Below are 27,376 nucleotides of genomic sequence, written 5' to 3'. Positions count from 1 at the left end.
TATGGTCACAAAGCATTTATTTAAATTGAATTTTTATATGTATTTGTTAATTCCCTATAGGCAATAACTAATTGTACAAGAGAAATAGCACAAAAGCAGTTATATAAAATATATAAAACTGGACAAAGATGTAAAAATGTATGCAATGAAAGCAAGGGATAAACAAGAAAAGCTTCATGGATTCCATTGTTCCTTATGTCTTGTAATGATGGAGAAATATGTTCAGATTCTTGGCTGGAATCTGATACATCTTATTATCAATAACTTAATTCCTAAAGAGAACAGAGACTTCATGTAATCCTCTCACTCTTACACATAATAGGAAAGTGAAACATTGAGTAATTAAGTTACTTTGCCAATTTTCAAAAGTTAAGGGAAGATGCAGGATTCTATGCTTGACTCGAAGCCTAGTACTCTCTCCAATGTAGAACACTATCAGTTATATATAGCAGAAGTAACTGAGCAGAATTATGCAGGATGAAACGTGATGATGGCTTTTGATCCACATCACTGGAGAAAATGCTCTCATGAATGATACATAAATCCATTCACTTTTCTAAGACTGTATAATGAAACTGTTTTCCTATAAGCAGCAATCTTTGGGAACAGGTAGATCTGCAATATTTAATTTTGAGTTAATTAATGTTTACTTTAAAATACAAGAGCCAGATGCTTAGTCAAGTATGCATGAAGGACAGATGTCCATAAAAAAGGAAGAAGGTTTTAGTAAAAAAAAAAAAAAATGAGGCTTGACTCTAGATGGTGATTAGGTGATGTTACATTACCACACATGTTTTGATATAAAGAACATGCTTGCCAGAATTGAGAAGACCTCATAGTATAACTCTTTTATCACTCAAGGAATGCAGATGGGGACCATCTAAGGACAAATCTATTTATTCATATCCAACACAGAAATATTCATTTAAGTCACAAAAGACAAAGATCACATGCAATTAAAATTTAATTCTGCAGTGCTGTTAACTTAAGGGTCATTCAAATAATATTTTAGGAATCCCTAAATGATGCCTTCTTTTGCTAATTAGTTTCATCTACATTACCTTCATATCTCTTATGTAACAACCAACAGCAACCTTTTGGGTAATTTAAACTTCTATTACTATTTAAAATAGAATTAATTATAGATATTTGTTTTAGAAGAGATTCAGGGCTCTTCAAGCCAGTCTTACTTGACAGAATAAAAATATAGATTTTAATTTTGATTTTAGAAATGACATATTAAAGGAATGATTCGCTTCTGAACTTATCACTCTACAGAGAGCTAATACATATAAGGAAGAAGTTTTCAGTATGGATTTCTAAGGTATTTAACAAATACAAACATTGAAGCATGATTATACCCCAAATGAGATAAGACTGCAGCCTCTCCATATATCTGGAAGTCACCAAACTTTCTTCCTTTAATTTCCTCTTTTACTTACTCTTGTCTTCCTTTTTCAATCATCTTTCCTAACATTTAATAATCTAATATATATATATGAACACTATTAGAAGACCATTTTTCATTATCATCTATTTGATCATTACTCACTTCAAATTCAACACCCTTTTCAGTTTACCAAGATTCCATGTAAAGAATTAGAATTTAGAATAATCCTATACTTTGTCATTTTATGCATGAAAATTTTTAAAAGTCTCCAATTCTGCTCAATAGATATTTCCTCACCCTAAATTAATTTACAAACAGACATACTTTCATTGTGAAGAATCAAACCATGAAGAGAATATGAAGGGGAGGAAAAATGAATAAATAAATTTAAAAAACACTACAAAGGGACTATCTCTGTCTTTGGTGCTGCAGAGTTGTTGAAATCATTGCACTGTTTCTACCAGGCTTACTCATGCGGTACTTGTAAATTGCTCTTGATGTTCTCTCATGGATTGAAGAGCTTATTCAATATATTCACATCATTCAGTTGTATATACTATTACTGATTGCTGTTTTATGAAATCCAACAACATTGTTAACATTGTTCCAAAATGTATATATCTCTTTGTATAAGGGATTTTACAAATGTATTCTAGCATTAGAAATATATATATATATATATTTAAAAGCAGGGAAATTATTTTATTCCCTAAAGAAACTGAAAAATAACATATTAGTTCTGGGAACATTATTTTTCCATATATTATAGTTATAAATTTTGTTAATTTTTATTATATCATTCACATGAGAGAATAAAATACAATGATTTAGCACATATCATTGAAAAGTATGGATAGCAAGACAGATATTTTATAACATTCTGAATGTCAGAAACACAGCTAAATGTTCTATTCCAAGACACTGAGGTTAATAGTTCCTCTTAAAAAATGAAACAGATGCCTTAGGAAAAGTGATGGCATACACATATGTGTGTATACAAGTGTATTTGTTTGTATGTACATAGCAGTTCATCATTTGTCATCCATCCATCTTACACATAGACAAAGATACATACAATAAATATGTAGGAAGAGCAATCTCTGGGCCTATATTCTCCTATCTATAAAACAAGATGACCTAAAAGGATAATTTGTTAAGTACATACAAATTCTAATATTCTGTGTTTTGTTTTAATCTATAGATACTTATTAACTAAGGAAGTACTTCAATAAAATGCTATCAAAGGAATCCTAGAACTATTTAGATCAAATTTTGGTTTGGCATATATTATCAACAATCAGTGATGGGTGTGAATACAGATAAACTCATGGAATAAGAAATAAAACTGAATTCAAGTCTTTCTAATTTATTTATGGCACAATTCAAGACAAATTATTAACCCTGTCAGTATCTCATTAGCTTCTAAACATGATAAATTCTGGTAAAATGCTCAGCTTCCTTAGTAGAGGGAAGTTCTGACTTGGAGTTGCATATAACAATGGAATTGCTATTATGGGGGGAATAAAAGAATTACTGAATGTCAGCATTGGAAGAGATATTACCTTGATTATATAGAATGGAGAGTTGAAGAAGCAAGTTGGGAATCTATTAGAAGGAACCTTAGACTGGATAAAAATTATATATATATATATATTCTAGTTATTCAACAGGGCAAGAGCTTAAGTGGTGATCAGGAAAAAAAAAAAAACAATACTAACAAACTAAACAAAACTAATTATTATATTAGAAATATAATGTCTAGGCTCTTTTTTCATCATGTTTTTCAGTATTCCAATGTTGGAATACATGGGAGAGATGTTGAAATACACAGGAGCCACCTGACAGTGGCTGCTGGAGATCCAATCCAGACCTTCAGAATTGATCTCCTCTTGTAAGAGGATGATACAAAGAAACGGAGAGGCAATTGCTGTTCTCTGACTCTCTGACTGAGAGGTCGTTGTATGGTCTGACCTCTTTCTTCTTCTCTCAGCCTCCAATTTATCTCATTCCTAGTCCACAACATCTGTGTCAGCAAAGGCTGCCTTGCAACTCCTTCAGATGTTATGATCCACAGCAGTGGAGGCTCTGGGAGAATTGACCTTTCCCTCAACAATTCCTTTTTTTTTTTTTTTTTTTGCTGTTATTTACCCCCCACAGCATGATCCTCACACTGAAGAATGCAAACAGCACTATCATTTCTGGATGGTTGTAGCAGGTGTTAATTAAGGCAAACTTTCAAATGGAGAAGAGTCCTGTAATCAGAATAGTCATTTAAGTCTCTCATCAGTCTTCTGGCTTGGCCCTTTGATATATTGGCCCATTTAATTACTCCGACTTAAAAAGTCTTACAGGGGCTCTTCTTCCTTAACTCTGGAAGTATCTCTTTCATGAACAGCTCTAGTTGTTCTTGTAATTCTTGTCCCATGTTCAGATGCCATATGTTGGAATACATGGGAGAGCTGTTGGAATACATAGTTATGCTCCATAGCTGTAGAGGCTCTTGGAGAATTGACCTCTCCCTCAACAGTCCAGTAACCCTTAGATTGTCATTCCTCAAAGTCATAGATGTATTTTCTGGTAGTTTTTTTTTTTTTTGTTTGTTTTTCCAATGAAGTACTTTATGTTGGAATCCTAGTGTTAACTCAACTTGAAACAAGGTGATAACTCAAGGGAGATGTTAGAATCCTAATGTTAACTCAATGTAATTGATACAATGCTTGTGTTCACACCTTTACTCATTGGAGTTCACATGTTTGGGAGATTTCAGGGTTTATTATGAGATATCCAAATTCATACCTCCTTTGAAGCTCTTAGGGCCAGAGAGCACTACGGGAGAAACCCACAATCCCATTCTCTCAGAAGAGTCATATATAAGCCCAGTTGAGAGAATTCAGTTGAATTACATGGAAAGTGGAGCTGAACTGGAGGCTGAAGAAAGCAGAGGCAGAAGCAAAGGACAAAGCTACAAGAGCTCTTAGAACCAAGGAGAGAGAGAGAGGCCTCTAAGAAAAGCTAACCGGGATTTATTGGAGATTGAGAGCCAGAAACCTTTTCTCCGAGGCAAGAGAAATTCATTCCATTTTTCACTTGGCTGGCTGGAGGACTGAAGGATAAACTTTTGAATTTGGAGACATTCGAGGGAGCTCTTGGAACCAAGCAGAGAGATAGGCTTCTAAGCTAACTGAGCTATATTGGAGACAATAAAAGATCTAAACTTTTATCACCTGGCTGTGTTTTGAGATGATTATTACTTTTGACTGATACTAAGACTGCCTCCAGAAAATCTCCCTGAGAAATCTGCTTACTCCCAGAGAAAACCATCATTCTTATATTATTTTAAAGAACAAGAACTCCAATAATTTTACATTTTCTTTTTTATTCATTTTTTGTTGTTTTGTTTGACTGATTCTTGATGTCTTCTTCAGTCATTCATTTCCATTGTTCTGTTCCAATGTTTAGTGAATTATTTTCTTCAGTTACTTTTTATGGCTATTTTTGTATTTAACCAATTAAATTTTAAATGAATTGTCTTGTTCTGTGATTTTTTTTTCATTTCACAAATTCTGTTTTTCAGAGAGTTGTTTTCTTTTTCCAATTCACAGATTCTGTTTTTCAAAGAGGTTTTTTTTTTTTTTGTTTGTTTGTTTTTTTGTGAAGGGCTGAAACTGAAAAAGGTGTGCTTGAATCAGACACCTGAGCACTTAAGGCTAATTACCTATTCAATATGAGACAATGACTCTATTAGCATATGTTTGGATAAGTGGCTCTTCTCACAATTGATGCAGGGTGAATGATTGGTGTTAACATAATCATAGGCAAAGATTAGAGGGTGGGATGAGACAAGCCAAGTCACTTTGCAGCAGGAAGAGGAGGAGAAAGGTGGAGATTCTGGACTCCAGAATAAAGAAGATATCTTTGGTAAAACTCCTGGCAGTTTGCCTGCTCCTTTCACTTCTCCCCCTAAAGACAAAGGGCTTTTACTTATCCTGACTCTGGCTAATCCTGAGGCCTCCAGGGAGCAAGCTTCGACTTAACATATTTTGTCAAATGTATTTTGCAAGGAGTTATATGCTTTTTTATATTTCACCAAATCTTTTTTGTAAGGAGTTTTCTTCATATAATTTCTGCTTTCTTTTCCACACCCTCTTGTAATATTCTTATTTCCTTTCTCCAGTTTTCATCTAACTTTCTTTTAACATCCTTTTTTGGATTCTTCCAAGAGAGATTTGTAAAATGGGGATCAATCCATATTATCCTTTGGGGCTTCATCTGGAGATAATCTGCTTTTAATGTCCTCAGGGTTTGAAATCTTTTCTCTTTATCCATTAAAAAAATGATCTATGGTCGGAGTTCTTTTAGCTTTTTTTGCTCATTTTTAAAAGTTTGAGATCTACTTTTAGAGTAAAATGAAGATTATTCAAGCTTTCTCTATAGATGAGATTGGCTTCCCTGGGTCAGTGCTGAATAACTTCTCGTGATGGTTGGGAGAGGCCAAGCCTGATATTCTGGGGTTTAGGGGCTTACTATTTGTTTTTTTGTATTTGTATTGGATGGATTACAGTTAATCTGCTGATTTATTTGCTTGACATGTAACCAGGACAGAGTCACCAATACTGCTTTAGATTTCTCTTGGTATATTCCCAGTGTATAATGCCAGGAGTGACTCTATGGAGGATCTTGGGATCAGCCTGAGTCCTTGGTCTTAGTGGAAGATTGAAGGAGACAAGACAGCCACCACGAGGCTGGTCAAAGATGGAGTCTGGCATCTGAAGTCCACTGTCTTCTTTTGTATCTATGGCTGAGAGCTGTGGCTGAAAGAGCTTTCTGTGTCTGAGATGCCCTTAAATACCTCAGTACAATTACATCACTACAGCAGACTGAGCACACACAACCATTACATCACCATAGAGAACCATTATCTCACATTGAGTAGGTGTTTAACTATAAGCACCATGCTGACCTCGATTCAAGTATACTTTTTCAGAATTCGTGCCCTCTATACCAGTAGATAGAGTCCACATGGCACTCTTTACTTCCTGTCCTTGGGTTTTTGTCCACCTCTCTTGTGCCCAATTGAAGCAGACTTTTTAAAGATATTCCAAATTATTGTCTACTGGACATTTGTTATACTCCCAAATATTTGTGGGTTATTTCACTCCAACATCACTCCAACACCAGTTCATTGGCTTAATTTGCTGTTACTTTGAGAAATAAGGGGAGAGCTCAGAAAAAGATATGTTTCTTCTCTGTCATCTGGGCTCCACTCCCTCTTCCCCTCCTCATGGCAGATGGCATTTTTTATCCAAAGTCTATTGGGATGCCTTGAAACAAGGATCCCTTTATTATCTATTTTAAGAATTTTATAATTAATTGCATGACAAAGAAAATCCTGGAAAAGGAGCGCCTAGCATGATATCTTCTCATGAGAGAAGGTGTTATGCTCTATGAGCTAAGCAGTATTGAAGTAGCTCAAAAGAAATATAAGATGCACAAATATAATCTATTCCCAATGTTTGCATGGACTTTTGGTGCTTGACCTGTGAGAGAGCAATTTGAACGTGTACTAGTCTGATTATTCATCAGCCTGCAACACTAAACTTAACTGTAATATAATGGTATCATCTTGTTACTCTTCACGAATCAAAGATACCAGTCATTAAGTATCTACAATATGACAGATGCTACTAAACACTGGATATATAAAGAATGAGAACACCATTACTGCCTTCATAATTATATATAACAGAAATCTATGCAGTGTAAATAGTAACTGGATTTCTTAAGCTATGTCACTAACAAACTTTGTACAGTTTTTTCAACTTAAAATGAAGCAATTCAACTACATGATCTCTAAGGTCATTTCCACCCTTAACATTCTATGATTTAAGGAAAGTGCAAAAAAATGGGGGGGAGGGAGTGCAAAAATAAGTGGTAGCATTATAATTGTATTGATGGAAAGATCAGACCAAAATTAGTTAACATGGAATTGAAAGTCAAGATAAGTATGGTCATTAGAGGAGATTATTTGACTGGTGTCATCAGTCCCAGATGAACTAAAGCCCAGGTTACAAAAAGAATTGGGTAATATAACTCTTAAACACCCCTCAATGTTTTTTTTTTTTTTCTTTTTTCTTTTTTTTTTTTTGGTTGAGATAAGAATGGAAAAGGTACTTCTACTTAGAGAATGATAATGTTATTACAACTCTGTATCTATTTATGACCATCTTATTCTTGAACAATGTGGTGGTACAGTAAATAGAGATTCTGGCCTGAAGTCAGGAAGATTCATTTTTCTGAGTTCAAATATGGTCTCAGACACTTACTCATAGTGTGAGTGTGGGCAAATCATTTAATGCTACATACCTCAATTTCTACAGCTGTAAACTAAGCTATAGAAGGAAATAGTTAATACTTTAGTATTTTCACCAAGAAAACCCAAAATGGAGTCACAAAGTGTAGGACACAAGAGAAATAACTGAACAATAGTAATAACTTTGTCTATTTCTTTCTTTCTTGCTGTCCAAAAGAAGAAAGCCTGATAATTTTAATCTGGTAAATTTGATTTCTATTTCTTAAAAAAATTCTAAATTAATCATCAAAGGGAGAAGTTTTTGAATACCTACAATAGACAACAATAGTCACTAAGAATTGGCATGGATGCTTTCAACAGTAACTGTTAATGCTAGCCTAAATTCATTTCTGATGTCAACATAATTAAGAAATCTGGCAAAGTCTCTTTATCTATTTTCTACAACATTTTATATAGAAAGTGAGTATAATGTCTTTAAAAAATAAAAAAGGGGAAGCTAGGTGGCACTGTGGGTAGTGCACCAGTCCTGAAGTCAGGAGGACCTGAGCTCAAATTTGACCTCAGACACTTAACACTTCCTAGCTGTATGACCCTGGCCAAGTCACTTAACCCCAATTGCCTTAGCCAAAAAATGTATAGGTCCACATATGTCAATTTTTATCAAATGTACAGTAAGGAGTGTGCCCAATCCATAAAGGACTCCTGTTAGTTTATGATTGCTGTTGAACAAAATGAGACAGTTATAGGAATTCATTAATTATTTTTTTTTTAAGTCTCCAGTATTCACATAGAAGGGGATGTTCACCAGGTGAACTAGAGCCTTTGTTTCCTCTTTGTGTCTGATAACCTTTTTTTTTTTTCCCCTTAGGATTCCCTTCAGCTTGGGTTCTCCTCTTGGTAAGAGCCAATAACTCTCTTCAATATCTCCCTCCATTGTCACAATTCATGGATCCCTTATCTTCATGTCTGTTTTAATTTCTAGAATCCAATATCCCATAACCCCTCATCATGATGATCAAAAAACTACTTCAATCAAGACAGGCTTCATTATTTTTTTTCAAATGACATAGTGCTTAAGTTTTACAATCCTTTGAATCAAACAAAATCTGAGAACATCTTTATCACTTTCGGTCCAAACTAATCCATATATTCATATCCAGTGAGATGGGGTATAACCCTGGCAGATAATGAACCTGTTATAACTGTTATATATGAATGCATGCAACTGTGAGTTTATCTACCTAAATGGAAGCTTCTTAAACACAGGGATGGTATTTTGTTTTTCATTCCATCCAAAGCATTTAGCACAGTTGATACTTAATAAATGTTTATTGAAAGTTTAAAATTTGTGTATGTGTCTAAGTAATTATATTTAGACATACTTATATATCTATAAGATTTTTGTGAAAATATTAACACATTAAAGTGTTGTTTAAAAAGAGACAAATTCTACCTGATTCCAAAAAAAATAAAGATTAATATTGCAAAATGAAATGAAAATATGCATTATTGGTGTCAAAAGGATATAACATAGATTCTAAATGGAATCATGAGAAACAGGAGAAAGAAAAGATGCCATCAAGAAATCAAAGAAAGACAGGCTTGCCACTTAATCATGTTGAGTCTTAGTTTTCTTATTTTTAAAATAAAAAGCTATTTGTACTCAATTTCCGCTAAGATTTCTTCCAGATGTATTCTGTGACCAGATGAGTATAGATATGAGTATAGATATCATTTGGAGATTCTTCAAAGTTCAACTGATAAATAATTGAGCATAGTAGCTTCTTTTTTTTTTTAATTTTTTATTTAATAATTACATTATATTGACACTCATTTCTGTTCCGATTTTTTTTTCCCCTCCCTCCCTCCACCCCCTCCCCTAGATGGCAAGCAGTCCTTTATATGTTGGATATGTTGCAGTATATCCTAGATACAATATATGTTGAGCATAGTAGCTTCTTAAAACATTTTCTATTTGTTATGATTTCCCCCTCTTAATAGATTTTATTATTTTTTGGAAATATTAACCTGAATATTCTGTTGGCATCTGAATCTCAAGTGAAAAGTAAAAAAAAAAAAAAAAATTATCTTTCTTTGATAGTCAGATACATGTTTCCCTCTCCCTTCTGAACCCAAATATTCATCCATTTTTGTAATACAAAAATTATGGTGGAACTATAAAACAAAATTTACGAACAATTCAGTGATTCTGACACTATGTGCAGTATTTTACTCATAGCCTCTCTTAACTAAATAATATGGACACAATGAAGAAAGGGTTCAAAATTACCAGATGTCTTTTTCAAGGTAAAGTTTTCATAGTTTAAAAATTCAATATATCTTTTGAAAATGTTGACATTTATGTTCTACCCATTTAATTTTTTATGGCTATCAGATATAGAATTTTTTTCATGATTTATCTTACTCAACTTCGCATCAGTTCTTAATTCTTCTCCTTCCCAACTGACTCAATTCCTCTTTTAAGTTCAGTTGATATAGTCAGGGTTATGATGTTATGATGTGTTTGCACTGTTATCTTTGAAGACTTCACTGATTTGCTAAAGGAACTCATACATTTCTCATAAATGGATAGTTTCAAGGAACCATTATTGTGTAGTTACTTCAATATCACATCATTGGGACTTTCCCCCTAATTATGTCTGTAGAAAATAACTCTTCTAATTTTAATTGTTTTTAGCCATTCTATATGGCTAGGTAATATTCCATTATATATAACATATATATTTCTCAGTTCTCAAAGCTGTGTTTCTTCCAAGAGTACTATCATCTTTCCAACTACTAATCTCAACTTCTCATTGTCCTTAAATTCAAATATGCAACTATTTGCAAAAACTTTCCATTCTCACCTAAAATCCTTTATATCCATCATATTCTTTTCATTTACATTCAAACATTAAAAACTCTAGCTCGTTCCCAAAATACCAATTAGCTTGAATATTACAATGATTTCTTAATTCGGTCTCCCTAATATCAGCAAGCATTTTCCCCTGCCTTATGCCAATGTCTTTTCAACACAGATCGTGAATTGATTTCTGAGACATTATCTTTGAACAGAATATTGACCTAATTAAGAGGCCTCAGAATGTCTTCATTTTCTTAGGATAATATGCAAAGTTGGCTTTCAAAGCACTTCATAAATCTGGCTAGATAAAGCATTTTTAAACTGATTTTACATTATCCCTCATTCAATATCTGTATGTTCCAGAAAAAATGGTTTACTTTATATTTCTAATATTCAATTTTCCACCACTTGTTTCTGTGTATTTAACACAGTCTTGGTGCTAACTTTTGAATGCCTTTCTATCTCATTTATGCCATTTGAAATTGTTAGTTCCTCTCAAGGGTCTGAAGTACAGGCATTAACAGTGTTAGCAATATCATTTATATTCGGGTACACTATCTCTTTATTGTAATATTTTAATGATTTATTATATGAACCATTAATTCTTTGGATTTATATTAAATTGCTTATTAAGTTTGAATATTTCTTTATATATATCCTTTTTTTATCATTTATTGCACTTTGACTTTAACAAGATATATTTATGATTTGAACTTTTTTGCCATTGTTTTATGAGTTTTTTGTGGCCTGGCACTAGCTTTTTAAGAGAGAGAGAGAGAGATCATAAAGAAAAAAAAAAACAAATACAAGATTAATATTGCTATGATATTCTAAAATTATTTCCCCCTTCTAATATCATGTTTAGGTGCTTGTCTTTTATTGTCTTACAATGTGGTAGCATAATACAAGAAGGAGGATCTGAACCCAATCTCATTAAATCTAAATCATCATTATTATTGCCTCCTTTCATTAAAACAAATGAACAAACAAAACCATTTTATATTCATACTGTACAATTTGAAGAAAGAGAAAGTAATCAGGGTGGGCTCCTTTTTTTTTCTGTCTATACTGACTGTTTCCTCGGCCTCTGAATTTAAATTTGTTTAACTAACTCTGCTTCTTTTCCTCCCTTTGAAACATCATATTTTTTTAAGAGTCTACTTGCTGTATCTAGAGTTTGCTGCTTCATTTTCCTTCTAACTCTTTTCTTTCCAACTAACCCTTCTCCTCAAACACATCTCTCTCTTCCTAATTTAGCTCAATATAGTAGAACATATTTTTCCTTGCCCAGATGAGATTATAGTGATTTATTTGTTTTGTTAGGTCCATATCACCACTCATGAATAATCTATTTATATAATAGATTTATATGCTCATATAATAAAAATAGCTTTATTTTCGCCTCCAAAATTCCCTTCTTTGAAACAAATTCTGTTACAAATGAGACTTAGATGAAAGTTTACCCAGAGTGTTTATTCCTCCATTAAAAATGATTGATTGTGGTGCATGTGTATGTCCTAAGATATTAATGGAAAATATGTGCCTGCAGTGCAGTCAGCATAGCTTGTATTTCCCAATATATTGTATGGAAACTCCATCCCCAATCAATGATTCAAAAATTGAATGAATTAATGATGCTCCAAGAATAAAATTTTGATTGGTACTTTTCCTCACAGCATAGAACATTGGTATTTCTTGGGACTGAGATGTATTTAAGGTGAAGTTTTTAATGCAATAATATTATTTTATAGGAAAGAGTAAGTATTAATGAAAGACAAACAGGTACCTTGGATGAAAGATTTAATAATCATCCTTTTTTTAATCACTGATGAGCTGAGAAATCAGAGATGGTATGGTATGCTATAATTTTTTTAAAACTGGGATTTTGCTTGTTGATTTATTTGTTTCCATTTTTTTGTTTGTTTGCTTTTTGCCAAGTTCTAACACACAATAGTTATACTATCTTGACAAAGTCAGCAAATTTCTAGGAACTGATTTTCAGAGAAATTTTTATTTCAATATAATTTGGTATGAATATTATGCTTTCTAAGAATCAGAATTGTCCAAAATTTAATGTGATGAAAAGAAAGAGTGAATTTTCTGTCATTTGAAGCATTAAAACTAAAACTAAAAACGGTTGCTTTTACAAATATAACATAATTTCCTGCATCACATAGCCAGTAAAATCAGATAACCTTCCAGTATATTTTCAGTTCTGAGATTCTTTGAATATATACCTTCAAGACTTCAAGCAGTGTGAGAAAAGGAATAGCATGGTAACTAATTTTTAAACAGAGGTATGAATCATTATGTATAAGAATGCCTTAGGTTAAATCTATTAGAAAATAAGGAATAAAAAACTATTTCCACTTTTTTCTTTCTCATTTTTAATCCATTCTATAAACTATGTGCAAACAAAAAGATCATTAAAATCAAATAAATAATAGTTACTAAGTAAGCAAGTTGCTCCAAGAATGAAGTTATGATTCATTATCTTCCTTGTAGCATATTTCAAGTATTTCTGGGGACTAATAGTAGGATGTATTTGAGGTAAGGCTTTGAAAAAAAGAAGGAATGAACTTTAGGAAAGAATAATTATAAATAAGTGATAAAATTCTGGATATATAAAGAAAAAAAGAAAAAATATTTTTAACTTTATGAAAGTAACATTATAATATGATAAAGAGAACATATAAATCAAAAGGCACCCATAAGACATGTTATATAAATACAAAGTAATTATCTAAATCCTTTTAGAAAGGCTTTATTTTACAGAAGTTGAGAACAAGAAAATACTTTCTTAATATTACTTAGTATTTTCTGATCCATCCCCCTCTTTTTTAAACAAACAAACAAAAAACAAATAAAAAAGACAGATTTTGCTTCTAGAACATGAAGAAAACTAATAGGCTACCTTATTTAATTTAGATAAAAAACAAACAAACAAACAATAGCATAGGAAGAGAATGGTAGAACCGGGCTTGTTCTTTGTCCTCTGACAAGTAGAATTATATTCTATTTATTTCCAATTGCTATCTTGATCAAGTTTCTTCTTTCATTAATGAGAAGAGCTGAGGCTAAACCCCAGGTATTTTACTTGCAAGAGCGCTGCTCTATCTGACATATAATGTTGTTTAATAATATCAAATGAGATAATTTATTTAATATACTATGGAAAAACCTTAAAATCATTTGCAATATTTACTACTGCTACTCCTACTGCTGTTGTTGTTGCTGTTACTGCTGCAATATTACAAACAGTACCACCACCTGTACTCCCACCACATCTTTCCAAAGTTCAATTTCCTATTGATTGCCCAATAAGCCCTAATTTTCAAAATTCTTTACAATCTAATCATAATGAACTTTTGCAGTTTTCTATAGTATTAGTTTGGGAAAAGATGAGTCTTATGTTCTAGTCAAACTGACTTTCCATTATTGTTCAAATAAGTTTCTAAACATATTTTGCCTAATTAGTGTCATGCCTACACAAAGAATATACTAGTATTTCCATTCCTGATAGGAAAGAAAAATATGCTCTAAAGGATCATTTCAATCATCTATATTCCATAAAAATGATTTCATCTAGAAAGGGACAGAATTTTCCTCTTCTGAACTCTCAGAACTTCACTCATATGCCACTTTTCTACCTCACACAAGCAATAATGGCTTCTTTTTTTAATTAAACATATGAACATATCTTTATCTTCCTTTTACTTCTGCCTGTGATTGAACATAGGGGATGTGCTTTATTTAATATTAATTTGTAATCTCACCCAGCATCTTAATCAATGAATAAATATGTTGTTAATTTCTCCATTCAAATGTAAGCTTCCTGAGGGCACAGGCTATTTTTATTTATTCCATCATTTAGAACACTGTTAGGAATTGACTAATAAATGCTTATTAATTTGACTTTATTTATATGCCTACTATTTGCCCTCATGGGTATAAAAAGACAAAATAATGTAATCCTTGTTCTTCATGACTGTACGTTCTACCAGAACAAACATCCTATCGAGATAATAAAAATACAAAAACATAATATTTATATAGAGTAAATTAATATTGGTGATTGTTGGAGATGTTATCATAACCATTATCATCAATAGTTAATGTGTAGGTAGCAGTTTAAAGCATGCAAACTTTTTTAGATACATTAAATAATTTGATTCTTAAACAGTCATATAAGATAATTACTATTTCATGTCCATTTTACAAATGAAAAAAAATTGAGGCTGAGAAAGGGTAACTTATCCAAGATATCATAGCTAAGTGAGTCTGAGGCAAGATGTGAATTCAAGTGTTCTTGAATCCATTTTAATTATTGCAACATTTAGCTACAGGAAGAAATCAGCAAAAAACAAAACAAAACAAACAAACAAACAAACAAAAAAAACCTAATAGAGCAATTAAGATGAATTAATAAAAAGTAGAACAAAAATTGAGCACATTTATGCTATGAGAATGCAATATTGTATTATGAAAAACAAGTCAGTTTTGGTTGATGACAGAATGCTTAAACAGGGAAAATGTTCATGAGCATGACTGTGTCTGTGTGTATATGTGGGAGGGATCAATTGAATGTTGCATCCTATATTTAAAAATTAAATTATTTGGGATTAGTCATCTAATCCCTCTGAGTACCAGAGGAATAATATTACCTATCTCTCAAGATTCTTATGAGAATTAAAGGAATTATAAAGAAAATGAATACTACATTAAAGATATTAATAAAAATATTATATATTCCTTATATTTAAGATATTAAATATAGTTATTACCTAATGTTTTGAAAAGCATGCTCTCATGAGGAAGAACTTAAAAATACTATTAAAATTATATGTATTAAATTCTAAACACTCATCAATAAATAACTGTATCAAATTAAACCAATTTTACACATTCATTTTAAAGATGTAAACTTTTGCAAGACTTGTTAGACGTATAGAAATTTGCTTATTTTGCCTTCTCCTCAGAGATTTACACCTTTGTGTGAATGTAAAGTGGATTGCCAACTATAAAGCATCATATCAATTCTAACTATGAGGAAAAAAATGATGCTTCTGAAAACAACAATGTTGATGATAAAGATAACTGCTAAAATGAATTATAAATAAGAAACATTTTGAATGTATTCTTTTTTTTTCTTTTATATCTTTTCCTGTAAAAACTGAATTGTCTTATCTTTCTCTTGTTCTGTATCTTTATATGTATCTTTGAATGTACTGTTGAAGCCAAGATTCTTATTGCTAAAATTATCTAACTTAATTTAAATGACAGTCACTTCTATCATTAAAAATGTCCATTTTTTTCTATGACTTGAGGGAACATGAAGGCTTCTGTTCTCTTATATTAAATTTCCATTAACACAATATTGCTTCCCAAAGGCAATAAAAAGTCATGCTTTGTTAAGTTTAAGATTACTTTTAAAGTGTTGGCCCCAATTAGAAATTAAAGTAATCTCATAGTTTCCTGTAATAATTTAACTATTAAATTAACCAAATCTGGCATATTTTAAACATAAATTTTAAAAGTATGTAAGTAAGGGGAAAGTTTCAATTGAGAGAACTCAAAATAAGTTTAACAATACTTTTGATTGTTAGTATTTTGACTTACCATAATTCATCAAATAGCAGTCTAAAATTAAAGGAATTTTGAGCAAAGTGCTCCTGGTAAAGCAAAAGCTCTGGATCTTTCATGTTTTTTTTTTTTTTCTTTTCTTTTCTTTTTGTAAGATCAAGTTGTTGTGAGAGAGACAAATATATAGTAATAAGTATTAAATATTTTCTTTTTTTTCCTTCTCTTTTCCCCTTCCATTCCCATAGCAGTTTCTTTTCTAAAAATTAGTGAGAAGATGATGGATCAAATTCTAATTAGAATACAGAATCAAGAGTGATTTTTAGGGGCCAAAACAACTCAATAGATACTGTATTGGCACCTTTAACATTGTGTTGTAAAATATTCATTTTGAAAGTAACCTATTCTTAATAGGTAAATCCCAAACAATACAATAACAAAACTGGAAAAATACAAGCCCGTGATACTTGGCAATATTTTCGTATATGGGAAAGAATTTACCAAATCAGGTATTTTCTGTAAAAATAATTGTAAAAGACTTCATTTTAAATGTTTGTTAAATAATTACTCAAATGTATTTTCCATGACTAGGTTGGTAATAGCCACTGTAATGATTGAAATACGAAATTACTGAGGAAATTGGACTTGAGCTTCTGAACATGCTGATTTATTAAGCAAGGTGTAGCAAATTGAGATGAATAATTAATCAAGGACAGAGCATGTCAAAAAGGCACTAAAGCCTGAATAGATAGGATCTATATTTATGCATTGAAAAATAAATCGATGTTTTATAAACCAGAAAACAATATTAGGTAATATGATATCAAATTGGAGGAAAGATTAGGAACTTTTTGAGTAAGAAGGGGAATGAATGAGTTTGGGGAACTGAGAGAGAGAAGATTGAGCAGGTGGATTTTTCAAGATGCTACTAATTCCCAGCAGTTGGAATTCACATGAAAATCAAACAAATCTCAAAATGGAGTCAGTTTTATAAGTTGTAATCACTGTGGGTTTACATTATTCTCACAATTCTCTCACTTATTCCATTTGGTCAATGGAGGAGAGGCCAATGGTTGTCATCAGTAACATCAAATCTCCCTGGATCTTAGGAATCCATTTTCAAATGTTCATTTAAACATTACATTTTGAGTTCAAGGTGTCCCATCCAATTGTGTGGTTCTTAGAAATATCTTCTTTTGGATATTTTAGAATAGGCTTCATTCTCAGGTCAGCTCTGAAAGGAATTTTAGTTCTCTAGTTTCAAATTACTTTTGGAGATTACTATATAATGCTCTTAATATTTTCAACTAACAAAGACAATACAATTTAGTATAATTTCTTAAAATTTATTTTTTAATAACTAGTTCAAGTTGAGAAAAGCAGCTTAAACCAATAGTTACTGCTCCTATTAACAACAGAACAATGATGGACATCAAGTTAAAAAAGGCATAATTCATCTCAAGCATCAGAAAATTTCAATGTCTATATAATACTTGCTATTTATTTCTTCACTTAAATACTGTATCTGATATAAAATTGTTTTTAAATAATGGTTTGATTTGTAAAATGAACTTTCCTGTCTTGAAATGATCAGATAAATATTTTAAAGTGGGAAATAATTGCATTTCCTTTACAATTATCAATACAATTTTATGTTAAAAATTCTTAATCTAATTTTGAGAATCTTACATACTGTCTGAATTTTGTATTAGGAATACTTGGAGGCCAATTGTGTGTGTGTGTGTGTGTGTGTGTGTTTATCCTAGAAAAGTCTGATCATGTGGATTTATCCAAATTTATTATTTCATTTAATTAGAAAAGCTTTCCATACTGTTACTTTGTTTAATTGTAATTTTATCCTTAGATAGATATCATCCCTATATCATAATTTAATTCAAAAGTTTCAGCATTACTGTATTTGTTAATAGTAATTTAGCAAACAAATTTCTGCACTGTGTGGCTGCTTATAGAACTTTGCTACAAAATGCAAAAAAAAAAAAAAAAAAGTAAAGGAAAAAAAAAAAAGAGAGGCATTGTTATAAAGTTTTAGGAATATGTCTTCAAAGGCACAGAGGAACCTGATCTATATTTATATCTATCTAGCTATATTTAAAGCTATACATATTTCCATGTCTATATCTATATCTATATCTGTTTCTGTATAGATATATATAGATACAGATATACAGCATTACATGGGAAAAACTTCCCTAACTACTTAATTCCAGGCAAGAGTTATATTTAACAGCCAATCACATCATAAAACTCTGTATTTTTAAGAGAGAGAATACCATAGTCAGGCTAAGAATTAAGCAGTTGGAAAATCTTTTATGAGAAGGAAATAATACTAATACCTACCTTATATCAAACCAAAGCTATCTCCTCACCTTTTCCCAGGGATAGAAATTTACCTGTAGCAGTTCTCAGAAAATAGTAAATATCATTTTCTCCTTTAATGGTGGCCTATTTTCTTCATGACAGTGCAGATAACTACCTGTATAATCAAAATTCAAAACAATATGAAATAAGTCAATGTTTTCCCATAAATTGAAACATAAATAATCACAACATAGGGCTTGGATAGTACTACATTTTTCAGGTTTCCCTCACATTTAAATCTCATTTATCCTTTATGTATACAGTAAAAAAAAAACCACATTCTAGAATTCTTGAAATTATACATACAATGAATTCATTGTTGCTGACATATTAATGCATCAAATTTACATCTTTAATAGAAAACATTATGAAATACAAAATGGACAATTTTGATTACATTAAAGTTTTTATACAAGAAAAAACAAAGTCAAGAGTGGAAGGGGAGCAGAAAGGTGAGAAACAATTATTATAGTCAGTGTTTCTGATAAAGGCCTCATTTCTAAAATATAGAGAGAATTGACTCAAATTGTCAGAATACAAGTCATTCCTAAACTGATAAATGGTCAAATGATATGAACAAAAATTTTCAGATGAAGAAATTAGAGCCCGTAATGTTCTTGGTGGGTTTTCTGGAGGTCTCTGGAGCAGCCTTCTTTTCAGTAGAGTAATCACCACAAGAATAGCCAAGTATTAAAGTCCAAATGCTTCATTATCTCCTTCAGTGTCCTATCTCCTTCACTTAGGGTTCAGCTATGTTTCTGTAGAGGCTTCAGACAGAACTTGATCTCAGTGGAGGAAATGGAGGAGGATAGGCCAGCCACCACGAGGCTGATGAAGATGGAAATTAATCTCTCTGAGTCTGAGAGCTTGACCTCCCAACTCTGGTTCACTTGTCTTCTCTGGCTCTGTCTCTGAGCCTCTAGGTCCCCCAGGAGAGCCACCAAAAGCCTGATCAAAGATGGAATGAATGTGTCTCTTGATTCCTTCTGAGTCTGTGCCTGGCCCTTCGGAGTCTCTCCAAGCCCTTCTGATTCTGGCTCTGGCTCTGACAGGCCTTGGTCTCAGTGGGGGAAGTGTAGGAGGCCAGCAACCAGGAGCCTGACCAAAGATGCAATGACTCTCTTTGACTCTCAGAGCTTGAGCTCCCACCTCCAGTCCATTTGTCTTCTCTGCCTCTGAGTGAATCTGGCTCTGACCCTGGCTTATATGCTCTACACTGAGTATAAACCAACCATTATATCACTAGGAAACCATTATTTGTTGTAAGAGTAAATCAATCATACTGACTTTAGAGAACTATTAAACACCATGCTAAGCTAGATAACCATTGTATTTATCAATTCCACTGACTTAACACCTTGTAAGAATCCTTATTTCAGAGTTCTGGCCCATAACAAAAGCCAAGTATAGCCATATGAAAAAAAATTCTCTAAATCACTATTGAACTGAGAATTGCAAATTTAAAAATTTTTCAAAGTACCACCCTACGCCTATCAGATTGCCAAAGATTGACAGGAAAATATAATAATAAATATTGTAGGGGATGTAGGATAATTAAAACACTAATGCATTGTTGATGGAGTTGTAAACTAATCTGCACCACTCTGGAGAGCAATTTGGACTATACCCAAAGAGAAATCAAACTGTGCATGTCCTTTGATTCAATGGTCACACTACTGAGTATGTAACCCAAAGAGATCAAAAAAGGGGGAGAGGGAGAAAGACTTACATGTATAAATGTAGTTATAGGCACTCTTTTGGGGATGGTAAGGATTTGGAAATTGATGGATGCCCCTCAATTTGGGAATGTTGAATAAATTATGGTATATGAATATAATTGAGTATTGATGAGCAGGCTGATTTCAGAAAAATTTGAAAGGCTTACATGAATTAGATGCTGATCAAAATGAGCAAAACAAAGAGAACACTGTATTCAGTTATAGAGAATTAAGTGATGATCAAAAATGATAGACCTTGTTAGCTTTTCTCAGTTAGAAGTTTGGTTGAAAAATATCATCCACATCAAGAGAAAGAACTATGAAGACTGAATCCAGATCAAAACACACTATTTATACCTTTTTTTGTTTGTTTTCCTTCTCATTTTTCTCTATTATTCTGATTTTTTATTTTCCTACTTGATTCATATGTAAATCTTAAAATATTTTACATGTATAAATGTTATCAGATTTCTGCTGTCCTCGGAGGGTGACATAAGGAAAGAAGGGGAAAAAATGAAACTCAAAACCTTACAAAAATAAATATTGAAAATCATCTTTATTTGTATGGAAAAAATATAATATTAAAATATGAGAATTCTACTCAAGAACAATAAAAAAGAAGTTACATTTAAAAAACATATTTACACTTTTATGATTTTACAAATCATAGCAAACTAATTTCAAATAACTGATTACAATCAACATCTAAACTCTCCCCTTTAGAAAGGGAGTGGGGGAAAGATCTCATTTTCTTAGTTTTATGTCCTCAAATACCTTCAGCACTTTAGAATTTTACAATGTGCAGTCAGGAGGATTAATAAAATGTTTTGATCTATGCTGAATACAAAGTTTCAAGGGAACTCATTAATAAGTATATCATAAATGGTTGTGTAAATCATCATCATCATCATCATCACCACCACTGCCACTGCCACTTTCACCATCTTCTTTTAAAATATGCCCTATTAAATACTGAGCAATTTTCAAATATCTATTTTTAAAACATTCTCTTGAAAGCTCAATTTGAAATCTAACAGCATTCATATTAAAAGAAATTATTTGTCTGATGCTTTCCAATATAAGAAGTTTTCTAGGAATACAAAATAATAAACACAATATCATATATCTAAAACATGAAAATGAACTTATTAACTTATTAACAATATCAATTCAGCTGAATGCATTTCCAAATTATCCTACACAAAAATAATTCATTTTATCACCTTTGGCATTTTATACTAATCACTTCTAAACTCAGTCTAGTTTTATCCAGTATGGAACAATTATACTCAATTAAAGAAATGAGTCAATATTAATATAGCACTTACCATATGCCAGGCACCATGTGAAGCACTTCATAATCATTATCTTATTTGATTCTCACAACCACCCAGGGAGGTGGGTACCATTACTATTTTTCTCTTTACAGAAAATGAAAGCAAACAGAGATAAGCTACCTTGCTTAAGTTCATACAGCTAGGGGACTTCCTGCCAAGATGGCGGAGAGGACACACACATCTATCTAGGCTCCTTCTTGCTCTCAGAATACTTTATTTTATGACAAGGCCTCGGAATTAGGGCTTGACTGAAATAATTACCAATAGAAGATATCCTTTTCTCCAGAAAAGGTTGGATTTTGCTCACAGCCAGGGATGGTTAGATCAGGTGCAGACTGTAAGCAGGCAGTGAGAGCATGGAAGACAGATCACACTGAACAGACCCAGAGGGAGTGGGGTGTGATCTCAGCTCTTTCTGCAGGGAGAACTTTGCCACACTGTGGCTACTTTGCCCTGGCAGCAAGCCAGTAGATCAGCAGAGAAGCTATAAACACAGGGGGTAAAAACTATAACCCTGAAAAGCTAGGGTCTCTTGGGACCTGGCCACACCTACCCAGTGTGACTCAGCACACTCTCAGAGTCAGACTACAGACACAGTGCAGCCATTGCTGTCCTGCTAGTGTCTCACTGCTGCCCCCTGAAATCTGTAGAGGAAGCTTGGTAATACCAAGCACCCCCCCCCCAAAAAAAAAAAAAAAAAAAAAAAGACTGAATTTGCTTTTTTTGTTAGTTTGTTTTCTTTGATTCTTCTTTGACAAAATGAGCAAAAAAGTAAAACACACTCTAACAATAGATAGCTTTTATACAGATAGAGAGCAGATTTCAAACCCTGAGGAGAATAAAAACAGATTGTCTCCAAACGAATCCCCAAAGAGGGAATTATGTCAACACACAAGACTCTAATAGAAGAAATTAAAAAGGCTCTTACAAGAGAGCTAGAAGAAAAATGGACAAAGGAAAGGGAAGCTTGGCAAGAGGGTCTGCATAAGTCATCTCACCCATTTAAAGAGAGTGGACAAAGAAATCAAATTCCTGAAAACAGAATTAGTGAAGTGGAAAAAGAAAATAGCTCTCTAAAAAATAAAATTGGCGAAATAGAAAAAAATTTCCATAGAACAAAACAACTCACTTAAAAACTCAATTGGACAATTAGAAAAAGATATAAAAAAGTGAGTGAAGAAAATAATTCATTAAAAATCAGAATTGAACAAATGGAATTGAATTACTTGAGGAGACTCCAAGAATCAGTCAAGCAAAACCAAAAAAAAAAAAGAAAAATGGGAAAAAATGTCAAATACCTCATTTCTAAAATATATCGAGAATAGACTAAAACTTATAAGAATTCAAGACATACTCCAATTGATAAATGGTCAAAGGATATTAACAGACAATTTTCATATGAAGAAATAGAAACTATTTCTAGTCATACGTAAAGGTGCTCCAAATCACTATTGATCAGAGAAATGCAAATTAAGACAACTCTGATGTACTACCACATGCCTGTCAGATTGGCTAAGATGACAGGAAAACATAATGAATACAGAGAAGCTTGGAAAGACTTACACAAACTGATGCTGAGTAAAATAAGCAGAACCAAGAGATCACTATTTCTTCCACATGTACAAAATTTTTAGAAAATGTGTAATGTTCTTAAAGGGTGATAGAATAGATAGAGTACCAGGTCTAAAGTTAGGAAGATTCATCATCTTCAAGAGTTCAAATCTGGTGCCAGGCATTTACTAACTATGCGATACTAGACAAGTCATTTAAACCTTTTAACCTCAATTTCTTTATCTATGAAATGAGCTGGAGAAGAAAATGGCAAACCACTCCAGTATCTTTATCAAGAATATTTTAAATGGGGTCAGAGTTAGAACTGACTGAAAAACAAGTGATTTTTTTTTAAAGTATAAAATCCTGCCTGTAACATCCTTTTGTTCAAGAAGCTTGAGTGACAAAGTATTGGATTAAGAATGAAATACATATCCTCTACTTATAATTGAAACCCTTAAATACAGTTTCACCCAAGAAGTTCCACCATGCATCTGTGTCTATATTGTACCAATCAATCTACTATGCATTGGTGATGAAGAAACCAGAGTGAAGTAATTCCTTCATTCAAAAAATTATTTTCTACTGAGAAGGACATTTATATCTACAAAAAAAGATATGCTAGAGGCTGCAGAAAAAGTTGATTTTTTTTTTCATTGTATACATTTACAACTTGTAATTTTGCAAACACTAAAAATGTAACCTTAATGCATTGTTTCATTGATTGCTGCAATTTAGTTTTTTTTTTTTTTTTTTTTGGGGGGGGGGGGGGGGGAGGTAAATAATGTAGATTATAATTAAAGCATATTATGCAAGGCTTTTTTTTTTTTTCCCACCAGAGAGCAATTTGTCAAATATTAACCAGCATGTCCTTAACAGTAAATACAAAGCATACAGAGAAATAGAAACAAATTCATTGAGACAGGCCATAAGTAGGGGGAAAAAAGGTGACCATGCATCATTGAAAGAAGACATTGAAAATAGTTTTTAAGTGTTCCAGGTATTCCAAGAAATAGAGAAATGAGGAGGCTGGGCATGACAGGGAATATTCTAAGCCAATAAAAAGGAAAAGAGTTGGAAGATGGAGTATTATATACAAGAAATATCAATTATGTCAATTTGAAAGATAAAAAAACATGAGCTGGAGTCATGTGAGATCAGAATGAGAAGATTGATTGAAACCAAGTTATGAAGGATTTAGTACTGTCTAGCTTTTCATAATAAGGACTTTTATGGACTCAACATCCTTAATAAATAATCCTGCTTCTGTTGTTCACCAAGTTACTGCATCTATCTCTGTACTTTTGTACAGAATATGATGTTCTCCCTCAAATCTCTATTATGGGAAAGAATTCTTGTTATACAAAAGAATATGGGCTCTGGAATTAATGTTCTTAAGTTTGAAATGCATTTTTGCTACTTATTACCCATAAGAACTTGAGCTAATAACACAAACTCTCTCTCATCTTCCAATTTCTCTTTTATCTATGAAATTAGAGGTTTGAACTCGGTAACTAATAAAATTACATCCAGTTCTAAATGCTAGGATCTTTTTTTTTTTCTTTTTCTCTCATTATTTCTGGCTCTTTGAGATTCTGTTAAGGATCAGATCAGGTACTATCTCCTTTAGGAAGGAATTCTGGTTCCCATAATGATCTTGTCTTTTTTTCTTTCTTTCTCAGATTATTAAGCATATCTATGCACTATCACTAGGGAGCCGTTTTGGAGTTAGGCAGACATTAATTCATGTTTAAGTTCTACCACTGTGTATTGTGTATTGCAATCATGCCCATTAAACTCCCAATCCTCACCCTATCCCCAAGTAATCATCTATAACTATAATTTAAATGCTGTTTTGTATTGGCAGAGGGATTTTCCTTAGTGAAAATGGCAAGTTCGATACCTTCACTCTAAAACATGAAACATATAAATGGTTAGAGGATATGTCATCATCCCTACACCTTTCCTATTACATAAACTATTTGAGAAGCTGCTAGATGGCACAGTGGCTAGAATGCTGGTCCTGGAGACAAGAAAATTCTCTTCATATGCTCAAACCCAGGCATTGACATTTACTAACTGTGTGATCCTAAGCAAATTATTTAACCATATTTGCCTCAGTTCCTCATCTATAAATGAACTAAAGAAAAAAAAATGAGGAAAAAAATCTTAGTATCCTTGCCAAGAAAACCTTAAGTGGGATCATGAAGAGTTGAACACAGTTGAAAAATGATTCAATAACAAAGCCATTTGAAGACAGGATCCAGACCCCTCCTCCCCTCTGCCTTGATTATTTGCTTCTTTATTTTTTTCTTTGTGTCTCAAATACCTAGCACAATACTTAATTAAAATAAGTTCCTTGCAATTCTGCATGTTTTTGATTAGCAAAAAGTTATTCAGTGATCTACTTATACTTTAGACTTTAAAAATGAGGAGGAATTCAATAGGTAAGAAGGACATTTAGACAAAAGAAACAGCAGGAATAAAACTGAAGAGATGGAAAATGTGATTTCTGTTTGAAGGACAAAGAATAGTGCAGTTAGACTAGAGTGTAGAGGGCATTGGAGTTCATAACAATGAGACAAGAGTGGAAAACAAATGGGGTGTTAAATTGTTGAAAGCTTTGAATGCCAACACAACTAGTCATTTTCCTAAACTGAATATCAATAATCAATCAATAATCTTTTTTTCTCATGTAATAAACACAAAAAATATTATTCTAACAGCAGAAAGCAAGCATAATAGCTAACATTTTTATAGATCTATCCCTCAAGTTTATTATTGTGCTTCCCTTCAGAACAATTCAAAAAGGTAGAATTCCAACTTCTTGAAATCAAAAGCAGTCTATTTGATAGTCAATTATCTATATAATCATGGTGATCTCAGAACATAGGACCGTTATTTTGTATTTTAAACCAGTTCTGATATTCAAATATCAGGATCAACTGATACTGAGATGATGTAGACTTGAGATTTTTCACAATCTTGTTTATTATTTTCGATATGTTGTCCATATTATCTATATTCTTATGTGATTGCTTCCAGAGCTGAACACAACACTTAGAGTAGTCTGACCAGGAAAATGTATACAGGGATTATCATCACTATAATATTCTTGTAAATTAAGCTTTTTAAAATATATATGTGTATATATATTTCAGATATGTCTGTGTCTATGTATCTATGCATGTGTGTTTATATATTTACAATCTTCCCTGCCTCTGTGCAAGGATGAATTTGAGTGTATATAGTTGTGTATATAAGTACTGTTATATGAATCGATATAACCACAGGATGGAAAGTCAATTACTTATCATATTTTACTGTTTGTAGGACCTTGGAATTGGACAAAGCTTATTCATGTGATTGACACCTTGTTAGGTATTCCAACCAAGTACACTGAAATAAGCAGGACCCAAGAGATTCCTAAATAAATAAATGCATGAATGAATGGATGAATGATCAAAACTAAATTCTGTAGAATGTCCAGACTATGAAGTAATAGGAAAAAATGCCAAGAACTAAAGTGAAAAAGGTGAGAAGTACATTCATGGATATGGAAATGACCAAGTAAAGAATATATGGGCGAGGATGATGTTGATGCATATTGTAAATATGACCATTCCATTTGGGTTCTTAAAAGATTATGTTGCCAGTGGGGATGGGAAAGAATCCATTCAGAAAGTTTTCCTTCTTTTGACTTACCCCACCCTTATAATTCTGAGTAATATTGCCAACCATCATTCATTCATTCTAAATCTCATAAGGAAATCTATAGGCTTTCCAGCATAAAATGATATTGGCTTTTCACTTATATTTCTCAAAGTTCAGTCTTTAGCATACAACTCATACTATTTTGAACTAAGCAGTGGACCTGACCTTCATATCTTCCAATCAGTCATATTTTGTACTGCTCATCAGCTAAACACTAAGTAGGAATGGATCATCTGTGCCCTTTTACTGACTTTTGAAAGCAGATTTACAGAACACTAACCTACATGTCATTGCTTTGTGGCCTTTGCTACAATATCCTATTTTTATAATCCTATGTTCAATTTTCTGTGGCTTTCCAGAGGAGGAAAATGGTCCTCAGCCAGTTGATCTACATTCTCCCCAATACATAGAAAAATTCCTCAAGGACTACTACTTGGCCTTTTCCGTTATGCCAATTGCATGCCCTTTTTAAAATCTGGTTTCTAAATTTGTTTTATGATAATACAGCTATGCCAATGGTGTTCTCATTTAGTG

Source organism: Antechinus flavipes, chromosome 2, assembly GCF_016432865.1.
Source record: "Antechinus flavipes isolate AdamAnt ecotype Samford, QLD, Australia chromosome 2, AdamAnt_v2, whole genome shotgun sequence".
Lineage (NCBI taxonomy): Eukaryota > Metazoa > Chordata > Mammalia > Dasyuromorphia > Dasyuridae > Antechinus > Antechinus flavipes.
This window is presented reverse-complemented; position numbering follows the sequence as displayed.